The 15,999-nt window shown below is 42.6% G+C and overlaps 1 long non-coding RNA gene across 2 annotated transcripts; it reads right to left on the bottom strand.

The window, feature by feature from the left end:
- Positions 1-2,958: 2,958 nt before the first annotated feature.
- On the bottom strand, positions 2,959-15,515 carry LOC109492084. Of its 2 annotated transcripts, none has more exons than XR_002145807.3 (3): positions 14,021-15,515; positions 7,926-8,083; positions 2,959-4,357 (listed from the first exon to the last, which is right to left on the bottom strand). It is a non-coding gene; the product is annotated as an uncharacterized LOC109492084 (long non-coding RNA). The 2 variants fall into 2 exon arrangements; XR_006586496.1 differs by lacking the exon at positions 14,021-15,515 and adding an exon at positions 9,365-11,777.
- Between the last annotated feature and the right edge of the window lie 484 nt (positions 15,516-15,999).

Here is a 15,999-nt window from a genome sequence, read left to right as displayed (position 1 = left end):
TTTTAGAGGATAGAAATTCCAAAGTAATTCTAAAATTTGCATAAAATGCAAAGAATCTAAATGGAAAAACAATTCTGAAAAAAAAAAAAAAACTTGGGGACTCACCTACTACCTAATCAAGACAGTGTGATATTGGTGTAAGGATAGACAATGGAATAAAGTAGATAGTCCAGAAATAAACACACATATATGGTCAATTGATTTTTGACAAAATGCTAAGGTGATTCAATAGGGTAATTTTAACGGTGTTGTAATAATTGGAAATCTATACAGAGAGAGAGAGAGAGATGTCTTGATCCTTCATGCTATACAAACTCAAAATCAATCATAGACCAAATGTAACCCATAAAAACATACAACTTCTAAAGACAATATAAGAGAAAATGTTGCCATCTTGGGGTAGGCAACAATTTCTTAGGTACAAAATAAACAGCATAAATTGTAAAATAAAAAATTGATAAGGGGCACCTGGATGGTTCAGTCGATTAAGCGTCTGACTCTTCATTTCAGTCCAGGTCATGATCTCACAGTTTGTGGGTTCAAGATCTGCAGTGTAGGGCTCTGTGCTGACAGCACAGAGCCTTCTTGGGATCCTCTGTCTCCCTCTCTCTCTGCTCCTCCCCCACGAGCTCTCTCTATCTCTCTGTCTCTCAAAAATAAATTTTTTTTTTAGATTTTTTTTTTGTTTGTTTATTTTTGACAGAGAGAGAGACAGAGACAGAGCATGAGAGGGGGGAGGGGCAGAGAGAGAGGGAGACACAGAATCCAAAGCAGGATCCAGGCTCTGAGCTGTCAGCACAGAGCCCCACGTGGGGCTCGAACTCACAGACCGCGAGATCATGACCTGAGCAGGAGTCCCACACTCAACTGACTGAGCCACCCAGGCGCCCCTCAAAAATATTTTTTTAATTGATAAAATGAACTTTGTAAACATTTTAGCATTTTGCTCTTCAAAAATACCATTAAGAGAATGAAAAGGTGGGGCGCCTGGGTAGCTCATTTGGTTAAGCATCCGACTTTGGCTGAGGTCATGATCTCCCAGATGGTTCAAGCCCCACATCAGGCTCTATGCTGACAGCTCAGAGCCTGGAACTAGCTTCATATTCTATGTCTCCCTCTCTCTCTCTCTGCCCCTTCCTGGTTCGTGCTCTCTCTCTCTCTCTCTCTCTCTCTCTCTCTCTCTCTCTCCCTCAAAAATAAATAAGCATTAAAAAATAAAATGAAGGGGCGCCTGAGTGCCTCAGTCGGTTGAGCATCCGACTTCGGCTCAGGTCATGATCTCACAGTTCGTGGGTTCGAGCCCCGTGTTGGGCTCCGTGCTGACAGCTCAGAGCCTGGAGCCTGTTTCAGATTCTGTGTCTCCCTCTCTCTCTGCCCCTCTCCCATTCGTGCTCTGTCTCTCTCGCTCTCTCTGTCAATAATAAATAAACACTAAAAAAATTTTTTTTTAATAAATAAATAAATAAAATGAAAAGGCAAGGTACAAACTGGGAGAAAATACTTATAAGACATGTATCTGATAAAGGACTTGTATCCTGAATATATAAAGAATTCTTACCACTCAAAAATACAGGACAACTCAACTAAAATGGGAAAAAGATTTGAATAGACACTAGCTAAAGAAGATATATAATGGGAGACAACTCAGCAATAAGTAGTTACTGATATATGCAGTGTAAATGGATCTCAAAAGCATTGCTTTATTTATTTTTTCAAAAACATTGCTTTAAGTGAGAGAAGCCAAACACAACATATTGATAAATTTTTATCCATTCATTATTCCTTTCTGACTGTCTGATGTACTTCTATAGCAGAAACAAGATATATTTAAAATTATTTCTTACAATTATAAAATTGGAATAATTCCCACATACCTACATCACAGGATTTGTTGTAAAAATAAAACAGAACAGTACCTGTCACATAGTAAATGCTATGTAAATGGTCACAATTATTATTTACATGTTCATATTCTAAGAACTAATTATTGGATTAACAAAAAGTCAAAATGTTCAATTTGCCAAATTTATCTTAAAAGAGTGTGATTTTTGTTTGTTTTTAAAAAAAAAATTTTTTTTAATGTTTATTTTTGAGAGAGAGAGAGAGAGAGCACAAGCAAAGGAGGGGCAGAGAGAGAGGGAGACACAGAATCCAAAGCAGGCTGTTAGCACAGAGTCCAATGCAGGGCTCTAACTCACAAGCCATGAGATCATGAGCCGAGTGGAAGTCAGAGGCTCAACCGACGGAGCCACCCAGGCACCCCTTAAAGGAGTGTGATTTTTGTAGCAAATGTGGAGTCAAGATATCTGGGAACTGTCAATCCTACTATTAGTAATAAGTAGTCAAATGAGATAGCAGAATCAGGGAACTGGGGACATGGAAGGAAAGACTTTTCTAGATGGATGAAAGGAAATCCAGAGAAAGAAAACCACAATGGCAAACCAGAAATCATGACCCATAGCTCACAGTCCCTGTCCGGGGTTCTTTTCCAGAATGCTATGCCATGGATAAAAAGGCTTTTTTTTTTTAAGTGCTTCAGAAAAGCCAAACACTTTACACACAAGAGGTAGTGTGAGCACTATATTTGGGCAAATAAAGTCCAAAACTGCTTATCATTTCCCCTGATGGAAATGACAACTGGCAAAAGCCAGATGCCTTGTGATCTGAAAGGTAATGGGACCCGGCTCACTAGATCTCCTGTTATTTCTGATGGAATCCTCCCAGCTATTACACCTTGGAAAAATATTAACGTGTTCAGCCAACAAAGACAAATTCAGAAGAAGCAGCAGCAAGTTCTGCTATACGTTGTACTGCCACCTGATATTCAAATGCGCTCTTCTGAGCTGTGTCTAATGTCAGCATCATTTTTTTAAAGAGACATATCAGTTTCAGTGAAGGTTTTTATTTCACGTTCCCCATTCTTCACTGCCTGGACTAGGGAAAGGAAAAAAAAAAGGATTACCAGCTACATTACTTTTTAATTTAATGCCCTTGAGTCAGGGCAATAGCAACAGCAACGAGGCATGATAGAGATTTCAGGGAGGACGGCAAATGGAGAACAGTTGTTAGTACAGCATCTTCCATGAATATTGGTCGCAGCGGCTGTCTCGGCCATCATTCTCTCAAGGTAATGCCTTGCTTCCCATTGTCATTGTATCTCAGAATCAAATTATTTGAATTCCAGACACATCGACAGCACACTGAAGGGCCCCTGCCAATTTTTGCAGCTCGCTTGGAAAAGAGCATCATGAAGCATTACTCATTTATACGACTCCCAGGCTCCTGTTGTAAATTCCGTGCGCAGGACTGCCTCCAGGTGCGGCCCTTCAGCTTAGCTCTCTAATCCTGTAACCCTTTACCACCAACTCCCTCCCGTAAACGTGTGCGAAAAAATCCCCAGGCCAGGTCTTCTCCCTCTTTGAGCTTCTGTTCCTGCAGATGGGAGTCCGGGCTGCCAGGGCTGGCCTGGACACAGAAGCCAGCTCTGTCACCTCAGTCAGGCCTGGGGGTGAGAGCCCCGAATCACAGCACACTGAACCGTCCCCCACAGCCGCCTTGCCTACATTTTCATACAGAGAAAGTCTGGCTAAAATGAACAACTGTCCTACAATGGTGAAGCAGCCGATGACGGCTCATCTCTTGTTGGAAGATGAGGAAGCCATTAGCAAGGGTGTTTTTGAAGATCTTCTTGTGTGTGTGACTTAGGAAAAATCTTACACCATAAATTTAAAGGAATATAATGTGTATCATTCTAAATCTTGTACATGTTTCATATATGCATGTAGGTATGCATATATACATGCATATTTAGCTCGAAGAAAATACACCAAAATTAAGTGATCATTTTAATTTTTTTCCTCTCCATATTTTCCTTAATTTTCTAAAACAAACAGGTATTGCTTTTATGTTCAGGAAAACAAATGGTGTTTATAGAGGAAATTTTGATCAAGGGTGTTTTTTTAAACAAAAGGACTATTTCCAAAAGGTTCACTACCCAGTCCGCCCATAAGCCTCCTACATAGGAGAGCGGCCACAAGGGGGCTCTCTAAGCACAAATCTGGGGTTCTAGTTAAGCTGTGCCGCAGGACCAACAGTGGCCATATTAGTCCAGTCAGATTCTCTCTCCGAATTGACCCATACAGGAAAAAATAGCAAAAGCAGAAGAGAAAGAGGAAGGAGAGAGGGAAAGGATGGCTTACTTGCCTAGCGGAAGTGTGGTCTGCTGAAAAGGCAATCAAGAACTTGGTAGGTGGAGCTGCCTTAGGCCCTGGACTAGTTTTGCATTCCAGCGTTCTGCCATGGAGACTCACAATTTCTGTCTTCCCATGAGATCTTGGTCGTCAGTCTTCCTGGGTATCTGGGAAACAGGCTCATGGTCAAGAATCCTGTTTTCCTAAGTACCTTGGGTTATCCTTATAACAATCTACGTGGGAGCCAGATTATATTTTGATTCTTTTAATCTCACAAAACAGGAATCTCAGGCTACCAAAACCGTGACACCAGGCAAATGTGTTTCACAGGTCATTTTACTCCTTATTCCTTATTCCTTATTAAGTACACTCTCCAAAGCAGGGCCACCACCAGCTCATACAGCATTTTACACAAATTTGAAAAAGCTACCCCTTCTTCAAGTTAAGAAAAGTTATATTAAGGGGCGCCTGATTGGCTTAGTCAGTAGAACATGCGACCCTCGCAACTCTTTTTTTTTTTTTTAAGTTTATTTACTTATTTTTGTGAGAGAGAGTGAGAGAGAGAATCCGAGCAGGCTCCACACTGTCATCGAGGAGCCTGATGCAAGGCTCTATCTCAAGAATAGTGAGATCATGACCTGAGCCAAAACGAAGAGTTGGCTGTTGAGGTGGCCAACTGAGCCACCTGGGCACCCCAAGCAAGTGACTCTTGATCTCAGGGTTGTGAGTTCGAGTCCCATGTTGGGGGTAGAGTTTACTTTTTCTTTTAAAAAAATTTTTTTTTAATGTTTATTTTATTTTTGACAGAGAGAGACAGAGCATGAGCAGGGGAGGGGCAGAGAGAGAGGGGGACACAGAATCTGAAACAGGCTCCAGGCTCTGAGCTGTCAGCACAGAGCCTGATGCAGGGCTCGAACTCACAGACCGCAAGATCATGACCTGAGCCAAAGTCGGACACAACCAACTGAGCCACCCAGGCACCCCTAGAGTTTACTTTTTCTAAAAAAGTTATATATTAATTGCTTCTCAACAATAACAATTACTAAAGAAAAAGTTACTCTATATAAATTATACAAGTAAATGATTCACCTTAAAATAATAAAAAACTCAAATGTTTATAATACTAGAAGCGTAAAGTCATTTGGGTCCAATAATTTGTCATAAAATAGACATCTTTCCTTGGTAGAAATAATTGTTCTAGACAGTTTCAATGATTTCTTTTTGTATAGCTCATATTTTATAGAAATGATCGTCAGATTGGTAGTTTTTCTTACTGCATTGTGAACTTTACATTGGTTCTAACATACTTAATTTTGAGATGCCACATTATTCACCGATATTGATATTTGGCAAAATTAATTGTACCTTGAAAATTTCACTTATTTGGAAATGGATCAAGTAAGTTATTGCCACAAAACATTGCAATAGTTTACTGGGAGGTAGTAGTTTTTTTTTTTCATGTGTATTTATTTATTTTGAGAGAGAGAGCACGAGCGGGCAGGGGCAGAGAGAGAAGAGAGAGAGAATCCTAGGCAGATTCCACGCTCAGTACAGAGCCTATAGCAGGGCTTGATCTCATGACCCTGAGATCATGACCTGAGCCAAAATAAAGAGTCGGACACTCAACTGACTGAGCCACCCAGAAGCCCCAAAGAGACTGTGTTAAAAGCACAATTTTATTTTATTTATTTTCTTTTTTCTTTTTTTTATTAAAAAATTTTAATTTGGGGCGCCTGGGTGGCACAGTCGGTTAAGCGTCCGACTTCAGCCAGGTCACGATCTCGCGGTCCGTGAGTTCGAGCCCCGCGTCAGGCTCTGGGCTGATGGCTCGGAGCCTGGAGCCTGTTTCCGATTCTGTGTCTCCCTCTCTCTGCCCCTCCCCCGTTCATGCTCTGTCTCTCTCTGTCCCAAAAATAAATAAACGTTGAAAAAAAAAATTTTTTTTTTAAATTTTAATTTAAATCCAAGTTTAGTTAACATACAGTGTAATAATGTTTTCAGGAATAGAATCTAGTGATTCATCTCTTACATATAACACCCAGTGCTCATCCCAACAAGTGTCCTCCTTAATGCCCATCACCCATTTAGCCCATCCCCCCACCAAACCCCCTGCCAGCAACCCTCAGTTTGTTTTCTGTATTTAAGAGTCTCTTATGGTTTGTCTCCCTCTCTGTTTTTATCTTATTTTTGCTTCCCTTCCCCTGTGTTGATGTGTTTTGTTTCTTATGAGTAAAATCATATGATATTTGTCTTTCTCTGACTTATTTCGTTTAGCATAATACACTCTAGTTCCATCCACATTGTTGCAAATGGCAAGATGTCATTCTTTTTGATCGCCGAGTAATACTCCATTGTGTATATATACCACATCTTCTTTATCCATTCATCAGTCAATGGACATTTGGGCTCTTTCCATACTTTGGCTATTGTCAGTAGTGCTTCTATAAATGTTGGAGTGCATGTGCCCCTTTGAATCAGCATTTTTGTATCCTTTGGATAAATACCTAGTAGTACAACTGCTGAGTCATAGGGCAGTTCTATTTTTAATTTTTTGAGGAACCTCCACACTGTTTTCTAGAGTGACTGCACCAGTTTGCATTCTAGAAGGACAGTTTTAGATTGCTAGTTCTTCATATGTTGATGAGGAATGTCTAAAATTCCTTAATATGTTCATCAGTCAATTTTAGTTGTACATGTTCACCCAGCTTTGGTACTTCATATTGATAGTAATTCTTCAAATCATATACGATATATAGAACCTTGCTGCTCTAAACACCCAAGATCAGGGCAATAGGAGCTTGTCGGAAATGCAGAATCTCAGGTCTTACCCCAAAATTACTGAATCAGAATTTGTATGTTCATAAGATCCCCGGGTGCTCTGTATGCACATAAAAATTTGAGAAGTACTAATCTAGCATCCTGAAAAAAAATGACATTCTTCAGCAGTACACGCCTTTCTTTTTAATGTTATTGTTACCAATATAGGAAAAAAAAGAGGGGCACCTGGGTGGCTCAGTCAGTTAAGCGTCCAACTTTGGGTCAGGTCATTATCTCACGGTTTGTGGGTTCAAGCCCCACGTCAGGCTCTGTGCTGACAGCTCAGAGCCTGGAGCCTGCTTCGGATTCGGTGTCTCCTTCTCTCTCTGCCCCTCCCCCGTTCACGTTCTGTCTCTCCCTCTCTCTCAAAAATAAGTAAACATAAAAAAATTAAAAAGAAAAAAAAAGATTTTGGACTATAGGTGGATTGATTATGGAAATAACATTTGAAATGAATCTTCCTCCCTTCTCTGATATTTTTACATTGGAGAAGTTGGGGTCATTGTGAAGAAACTGCCATCTATTTAATATCAATATCTTTCTGTAATTATCATAATTTAACTTTTCTTGAATTTCCTCTTAGCTTATTATCTGCTTTCAAGGGATTGATATTCATTGACTTTGGGTTCCTGGCTAATTTTGCTTATGTAATAAGTAGTTCCCGTTATCCCCAGGGGGATGTGTTCCAAGACCTTCCAGTGGATGCCTGAAGCCACGACAATACTGAACCCTGTATACACTATGTTTTTTCCTTACATACATACTTAAAATAAAGTTTAATTGATTAATTAGGCACAATTAAGAGATTAATAACAATAACTAACAATAAAATAGAATGATTGTAACGATATTCTATACTAAAAGTTATGTGACTGGTCTCTCTCTCTCTCAATATCTTACTGAATTAACTGTACTTACCCTTCCTTTTGTGATAATATGAGGTGATAAATGCCTAGTGATGAGATGAAGTGAGGTGAATGACGTAGGCGTTGTGATGCAGTGTGAAGCTACTGTTGACCTCATGATGAGTTGGAAGGAGGGTCATATGCTTCCAGATCACAGCTGACTGTAGGGAACTGAAACACAGAAAGTAAAACCAAGGATAAGGAGGGATTACTGTAACATTAATTTGATCTTCACTCTAAATTAGTCCTGAGTAAAGCATCTTAAAGAGGATATTTTCAAAAGTACATTTCTGATTTGTATTTTTAGAATCTACGCTTTTATGCATATCATCAATACACACTGCATATTCCCCCTAATTAAGTTTTAGTAGCAAGATGGTGTCTACTCAATTTCCCCATCTCCTTTTCAACAATGATTTTAAGTTTTATGTTCCATAAATGCATTTTCAATATACTCCAACATTTGGTTGAAGCAGAAAGAGTAATTATATGATATCGTGGATGATATAAAAAATCCAGTGCTGTCAAAATAAATTTTTGCTGCATCATTCAATACCAAATGTAACGAAGATGCAGAACAAACAATATACAATGCCCTAGAAAATACTGAGGATCTTCTGTAGGAGCCATTATGTTCTCTCTGCATACTTGCGGCATTGCTATATCCAATTTCTCTTTGGAATCAGGCTTTATAAATAGTCTTTGGAAAATACGTATATGCTTTCTTTTGTTTTGTCATCTACTGGATAACCCCTTTGTCCAAATATTCGTATATTTACTTTTTGGAAATCCACAAATCTAGCAATATTATCTGTTCTACACGGCTTTTACCAGTTGTACCTAAAATAATCAAGTAATATTTGCATTTCATACCTTTTTCAAAAGTAACATATTCATTGCATCTACAATAATTTTAATAGTTTGGTTTTATGTTTCCTGCCCTAAAAAACATGTAACATTATTTGCTTTTTAAAAAATGTTTATTTATTTTTGAGAGAGAGCGCAAGCAGGGGAAGGGCAGAGAGAGAGGGGGAGGCAGAGAATCCCAAGCAGGCTCCGCACGGACAAGGCAGAGCCTGACCTGGGGCTCACACTCATGAACCATGTGATCATGACCTGAGCTGAAATCAAGAATCAGACCCTTAACCAACTGAGCCACACAGGTGCCCCACGTTATTTGTTAATCAATGTGCCATTGTGTTACGAAATTTTGTATCATTTCTGCCAAAGAAAGACAATTCTCATCAAAGTACTTGTAGTTTCCTGGATGATCTCTCTAGATGTTGCCTTACCAAAAGTATGTGCTCCCAGTATGGCTTCTCATTTGAATAGTATCTTTGCCTGCATCTCTCTCAATATAATATCCCTCAAACCATATTTCAACTTTGAATTCTTAGCACTATTGTTGAAATGCATTTTATCTTCCGTTTATTAGTTATATGGGATATGTACCTACCAATCCTTGTGCACACTTTCATTACTCAGTTGATATTTTTTTCCATCTCTGAAGAATTGTAATACAAATAAAACACGGAAATCACTGAGGTAGAATAATATGGAGTTTTTGATCATTAGTTAGAATTTATAAGTACATAATTTCCGAAAACTTCCTACCAGTGCTAATTTGTTAAATTTGACAAAATCTAATGAAAACTTGATGAAATTTAATGTAAATAAATTTAATGAAAAATTAAATTCCGTATGTAAGATAGACAAATTGTAACTACATTATTGTTAATATTCAAAGTTTTAAAATACTCAAATTACATAGCCATGTACCTGGATAGGCAATATCCAGTTTAATGTTTTCTTTTTCTCTTCCATTTTTCTTCAAAACTAACCAGTTAAGCTTGGCATAAATACCGATAGTAAATTCACATCCTAATCCATCAGTCTTTGTCCCCCCTCCCCCCAGTCCATCTTTTCCCAAAATGTATTCAATGATCTAAACTATTCTTTGTGATTTTCTTCTGTTTTCTGATTCTGAAATTAATTTTTAAAACTCTTTCATAGTATCTGAGCAAAAAATCAATAATGAGTTTTATTTTAGAACTTACATGTATATAACATACAAAATACACGGCTATCAAGCTGCTAAATACTATCAAGTGAATATTCTTACTAACAGGATATCCATAACAATAAGCAATTGCTATTATGTAATTACCAGATCGTTAAATAGTAATCTCTATCTTACGTGTATATCATTTATTTTGTAGATTATTTGAGCATGTGTATCTTGATGGTGATTCATATAGTTGTGAAAGTCCTCGTAGATTTACGTTGGGAACTCAGCAATGCCTTTTGAGTACAGCAAATAAAACAGCAGATGATGTGATACAAGGTGAAACGTTAAATTAGCTGGTGCACTAATATCAATGGGATTTGTCTTTAAATACTCACCTATCAGCCTATCAATTAGAAAAGCAGTTTCTTGTTTAGAAGCAGAAATATTTTTAGATGACATTAGATCTGTTGTTGGTTTTGATTACTGACTCATTTTTCCTTTGTGCGTGGAAGCTGAACAAAATACATTAACCCTCTTCAAACAAGACACTTGACTGCCATCTGCCGGCAAATTGTAATAAACATACAAGTCACCCATCTTTGCGATAAGCAATATTAATAAACGCACTAAATTTTGCAGAATAATAAAGACATCTGATGTGAATGGAGCCCTCTGGACGAGGAGTGTGGTGCCCAACCGTAATAATCCTGGGTGGCTACTCCGAACCCAACTCTACCTAGATTTTGTTCTCTTTGCTTTCAAACTTCTGCCAAAGGAGGAAAATTCCAATTGTAAAAACATTCTTGGGGCCCAATCTGGTGTCGCTCATTCATATTGCTGGTGGAAAAACGCAGGAGGGGGATACAACCTACAATTCAACTTCTATAGAAAGGCCCCTCACTCCAGCAAGTCAGACAAGGAGTTCAGGATTTCCATCACTAGTCCCAGGACAGAGGGCAGAGTTGTACTTGGTCTCCTCACGACTAAGACCACTGGCGCTACAGGGGGGTGAAGGGTGGGGGGTGGGAGTGAGGGAGGGGCTGGGCCCAGGCAAAACATCAAAGGGGAAAGCGTCTCCCTAAAATTAGGGATGGGCCAGCAGATTCCGTGAACAAAAGAACTTTAAGTGGGGGTTGAGGATGGTGAGGGAGCTTTACGAGTCTTCAGTGCAGTTAAGAGCATCTTGCTAGAAAAGGGTAACTGGACCTCTGGTGTGCTTTGCTTAGAAACAATGGTCATAAATCCATTAATATTTTCTATTCACAGAAGACAAATTGTTAAATGACAAGGTGGAAAGAAACTCCCATTACACAATCCTATGTTCCTAAAGTAAAATACCGAGTGAGTCTATGTTCTTTGCTGCTCAAACAGAAAAACTAAATATTACCAATAACAAATATAGGGCAGAAAGTAGCCCCAGTACCTGGCTCATAATGAGCATTTATTTGTTGAATGAGAAAAGTTCTACTCCAAAGTTACTCCCAAACAAGTCAAGTAAGTGCAGAGCATGCAGAATTGGGGAAAGTGGGGAAGGATTTCAGGAGGAGGTGTTAACTGAGTTAGGTCTTAGCAAGGAGGCAGAACGTTAGCTTAGTGGGCAGAGAAGGAAAGCAAGGACATTCCAGGTAGAGATAAGAGTCACAGCAAGACCCAAAAGCAGAGGAGAAGCAGGAACATCCAGGAGGGAATGTCAGGAGAGCACGGTGACAGTGTCTAGTGAAGAAGCAGGGTCTGACAGGGACCACTGGACCTGGTGACCTTTGGGGGTGGGCATGAAAGCCAGATTGCAAGGGAGGATAATGAGTGAGTAGGAGAGGAGGGAGGGGAGGGAGTAGAGGAGGAAGTTAAGTAGGCTACCCTCTCTTTTGTTAACTTTTTATTGTACAAATATATATATATACACACACACACGTATATAATTTATAATTATATAAATTATATATATATATATATATATATATATATATATATATATATATATATATATATAAAATCCCCCCAGCATTTAGGGGGACCTCAGCCTCCAGGGCTTCCCTGCAGTTTTGCACTCACTAGTGGGTGCCACTGGAGGGCGAAGACTGCAGAACTCAGTTGGTCCAAAGATAGAACCTACCATCCACATTGAGATAACAAGAGCAGAACGTGGCCAGCCGACATATGTTGCCAAACCTCCTTTCCAAGACCCACACTGACTTCTTCTTCCAGGGGTCCATGTTTCCCCACAGAGATAGGATTCGGTAAGGATATATTTGACTTCATTAAAAAGTCCCTGAACTCTGGCCTCCTGTTGGCCCTCATCTGGCCTGAGAACCTCTCTCCTGGGTGTTCTATGGCTAGGACCGACTCATAGATAAGGCTGGGCACACCTGGGGCTCCAATCCACAAAGAGAGAGAAAACCCTGGATAGAAAGTGGATATAAGGAGCCATCTGCAACAAAATCAAAGCCAGGCTCTCGACAGTGGGAACTGCAGGACAAACCTGGAGAGGGAAGGCCAGATTGGGAGCGGACCCTGGTGGCCACAGATTCGCCTTTTCTTTGGGTCCCAACCACTCACTGGTTTTCCTGCCACTGACATTCTGACTGCACCAGGGCACTGCCCAGCCTTACTATTCTCTTAATTCCTTGGAAAGCATCTGAGACAAGACTGGAAAGTTCTAACAGGGGCTTCACAAATGCTAGAGTAAAATAAAAACTTGGGTTTTAACATGAGCAACATGGGTTAGAAATAAGACTGCGAAGTTACAGAGACCACAGAATCCAGAGGGGAAGTGAAACTCACTTCAAGATCACTAGAATCCACATGAAGTTTCTGATGCCTTAGATCCAAAAGTGAAAAAAGAAACCCAGCAGAGAAACAGCAGGATGCCGTGGTTAAGGGACCAGACCCAGGAGCCAGGTGGCCTGGGTTCATGCTCCAGCTCCAACAGTTGTGTGACCTTTGGCAAAGATCTAATCCCTGGCAGCCTCAGTTTCCCCGTCTTAAAAACAAAGGTGATACCAGTGCTTACAGCATAGAGTTTGTATGGGGATTAATTAATCTACGTAAAGCATTTATGACAGTCTTTGTCTCACAGCAGGTGTTAAGTAAGCTTGGAATTTTGTTAGGGTGATTTTGGACATGCTCAATGTGACTAAGGGAAGAAAAGAAATGGAGCCCACCAGGGAGATAGGCAAGGAGGCAGGCAAGAGATGGGGAGGCAGAAATGAGACACAGGAGACGGCAGCTACCAGGAAGGATGGAGGAATGAGAGAAAAAGGAAATATAGGGTGGGATGGGGGTGGGGTAGAGGAAACATTCAGGTAAGAAAGACTTGAGATGGGAAACCCAGCAAGAGACCCACACTTTCCAGAGCCTGGCTGTCCACTGGACTCCCCATCCCTCCCACTGGGTAAGAAATCCTGGGACTAAGGGATGTGCTCCCCCACCCTGTGTCTCCCCACCCCACCCCACTTTGGCCGCTTAAGACCCTGGAATTCCCTGTCCAAACTGCAGGAACCCCACTGCCAGGCTCTGGGCTCTTCTAGCCACATCGACCCCGGCCCTCCGTACAGACTGCCCCCAGGTAAGCACACCCCTAGGCTCACAGGTGGCCAAGGGGCAGCTATTTACAAGAGGGTGTGGACAGAGAGCTCTAACGCTGGGGCTGAGGTGACCGTAGATGTGGTTGGGGGGGCCCTCACGATGCCGTATGGGACTGGGGGCGGGGCGTCCCTGAGGAAGGGAGGGGTCTCCCATTACCGGGAGAATGCCCCTTCCCCTTCCTTTGAGGTCTGATAACCTTCGCGCTGACGAAGAGCTGATTCTCCTTCCCCGTCAGTGTTCAAGTCAGACCCGTCCTGAATCTCCCCAGTTAACCCAGTGGCGCCCCAAAACAGGGCCGGGGTCTGTGGTAGACTCGGGAAGCTAAGGGAAACGACAGCGGGGAAACCAGAATCCAGGTAACCTGCTTTCCAGGGCGCAGTTTCCCGCTGGGGCTCGGATTTGCGCGCAGGTGTCCGCGGGCCCGGGCGTCAAGGCCGCCCCCGGTGGAGGCGCCGGGCCCCCGCTGCGGCACCCACCCCACCCCCGGCGCACAAGGCCAGGCTGCCCCCTCCCACCTCATAAAACTCCCAGCTTCGGCCTTTCAGGCGGTGAGCCGAGCCTTTCTGCGAGGACGCCGCGGAGGTAACGCAGCCCGGCTGTTACACCGGTGGGCGACTTTAAGCGCCCGGCTCTTGGGGGGTCGGGGTGGGGGGAGCCCCTGGCCGCGGCCCTAGCGCTGCAGGCTCCCGCCAGCGTGGCGCTGCAGGGGTCCGGGAGGCGCCGGCGCCCGGCGTCCAGGACCGCGGTTCCCCGGGCGGCACTGGGCGGACCGCAGCGCCGGGACGAGCCGAGACGGCGCTGGGTCTCCGAGCGCCGCCGGCGCCACCTGCTGGCCGGCGCCAATCCCTTGGTCCGGGAGAAGTGGGGAAACAGACCGGGACCGGAGGGCGCAGGGCTTTCAGCGACGCGGAAGCCTAGCTTGACATCTGAAAGGGCCCCGGCAGAGGGGTGATGATATCAAACAGTGCCTGGGAGCGGGGACTCAAGCCCGGGGAGAAGCTCATCCAATTTCCCTCTCTTTGCCGCCCGGGGGTTGGTGGGCGGGCGGCTCTCGTACTGCTTTCTAGGCACCTCTCCGGGACCTGGCGGGATCCCAGGGGCGGGGTTGGCCTGGCGGCTGTTTGGGGATCCTCCAACCACAGGGGAGCGCGCCAGATCCAGCGAGCCCCGCTGCGCAGCAGGGTAATTGCCCTTCCAGATCGAACTACTCGGAGAGGGAGTAGTTCTCTGCAACAGGCAGCGTTGGGACCCGCCAAACCCCACCCCCTGCTCCAACCTGAGCCGGAGAACCTAGAAAGAGGCTTTCGGAGCTCTAGGTGCTGCAGGGTGCCCAGGAGCAGGTATCCACTGAGGGGGGGCGGGGGGCCTCACTCCCTCTTTCTGCCAGAGAGGGGCCTCAGTGTTGAGGTTGTAGCTGGTCTCTGAGCAATAGTTATTAATACTGTTATATAGCAGCTCCACTTTACTGAGCACTTACTGTTAGCAAAGCTCAGTGTTAAGCCCTTACCAAACACGGACACTAATTTTCTCACTGAACCCTTGAAATATCCCTGTAAGATTTATTCTGGGACGTTGAGGGTTTTTTATTATATATATAATATTTATATATAATATTACTTATTATAATATACATATATATAATATATATAATATATATATGTGTATATATACTATATATATACCATATATATGTATATTTCATTGGTATTTCATAATGTGTGTGGAAACCCCCTGCTTAGAGCTCAGCTTCCCGTTGTCCCACTCAGGGAGGCAGCAGGCAGCAGGGTAGAGCCGAGAGAACTTTGGAGCAAAGAGACCTAGTTAGTCCCTCTGAGACCAAGTTTCAACACCTATCAAATGTGGTTGGTGAGTGTGGCTCCAATCTGAATTGGGGAGCTATTTTTATTTTAATTTTATTTCTTTATTTTGAGGGAGAGAGAGAGAGAACGCACAAGCAGGGGAGGGGCAAAGAGAGAGGGGGAGAGAGAGAGAATCTCAACCAGGCTCCTCACTGTCAACGCAGAGCCTGATGCGGTGCTGGAACTCAATAACTGTGAGATCATGAACTGAAATCAAGAGTCCCTTGCTGAACTGACTGAGCCACCCAGGCTCCCCGGGGAGTTTTGTTTTTTGTTTTGTTTTTGTTTTTTGTTTTGTTTTGTTTTGTTTTTAATTTCCTTAAGAGTTTGGGTCCTGGTGCCAAGAACGCTCTGGTTAGTGTTTCCTGTCCTTCATCCTCTGGGCTGGACATGGGTACAGCCTCTGTCATCTTGCACGTCCTACTTACTAAACATAGGGCTAACCTACATCCCCTTCTTCCTTTGGCCTTTCCCCCAAACGAAATTATATCAGTTTGGGACCAATCAGGAGAAAGAAGCCACACGGTAATCTGAGCAGAGGATGTTTAATGTAAAGAATCACTGACGATTAGAGGGGATTAGAGTAACAGAAGATTGGCTAGTAAGAAGTAAAGGGAACTCTGAAATGAAAAAAT

This window comes from Felis catus, chromosome D1 (genome assembly GCF_018350175.1).
Source record: "Felis catus isolate Fca126 chromosome D1, F.catus_Fca126_mat1.0, whole genome shotgun sequence".
Lineage (NCBI taxonomy): Eukaryota > Metazoa > Chordata > Mammalia > Carnivora > Felidae > Felis > Felis catus.
The sequence above is the reverse complement of the archived record's forward strand: the minus strand, read 5'-3'. Positions and strand labels throughout refer to the sequence as shown.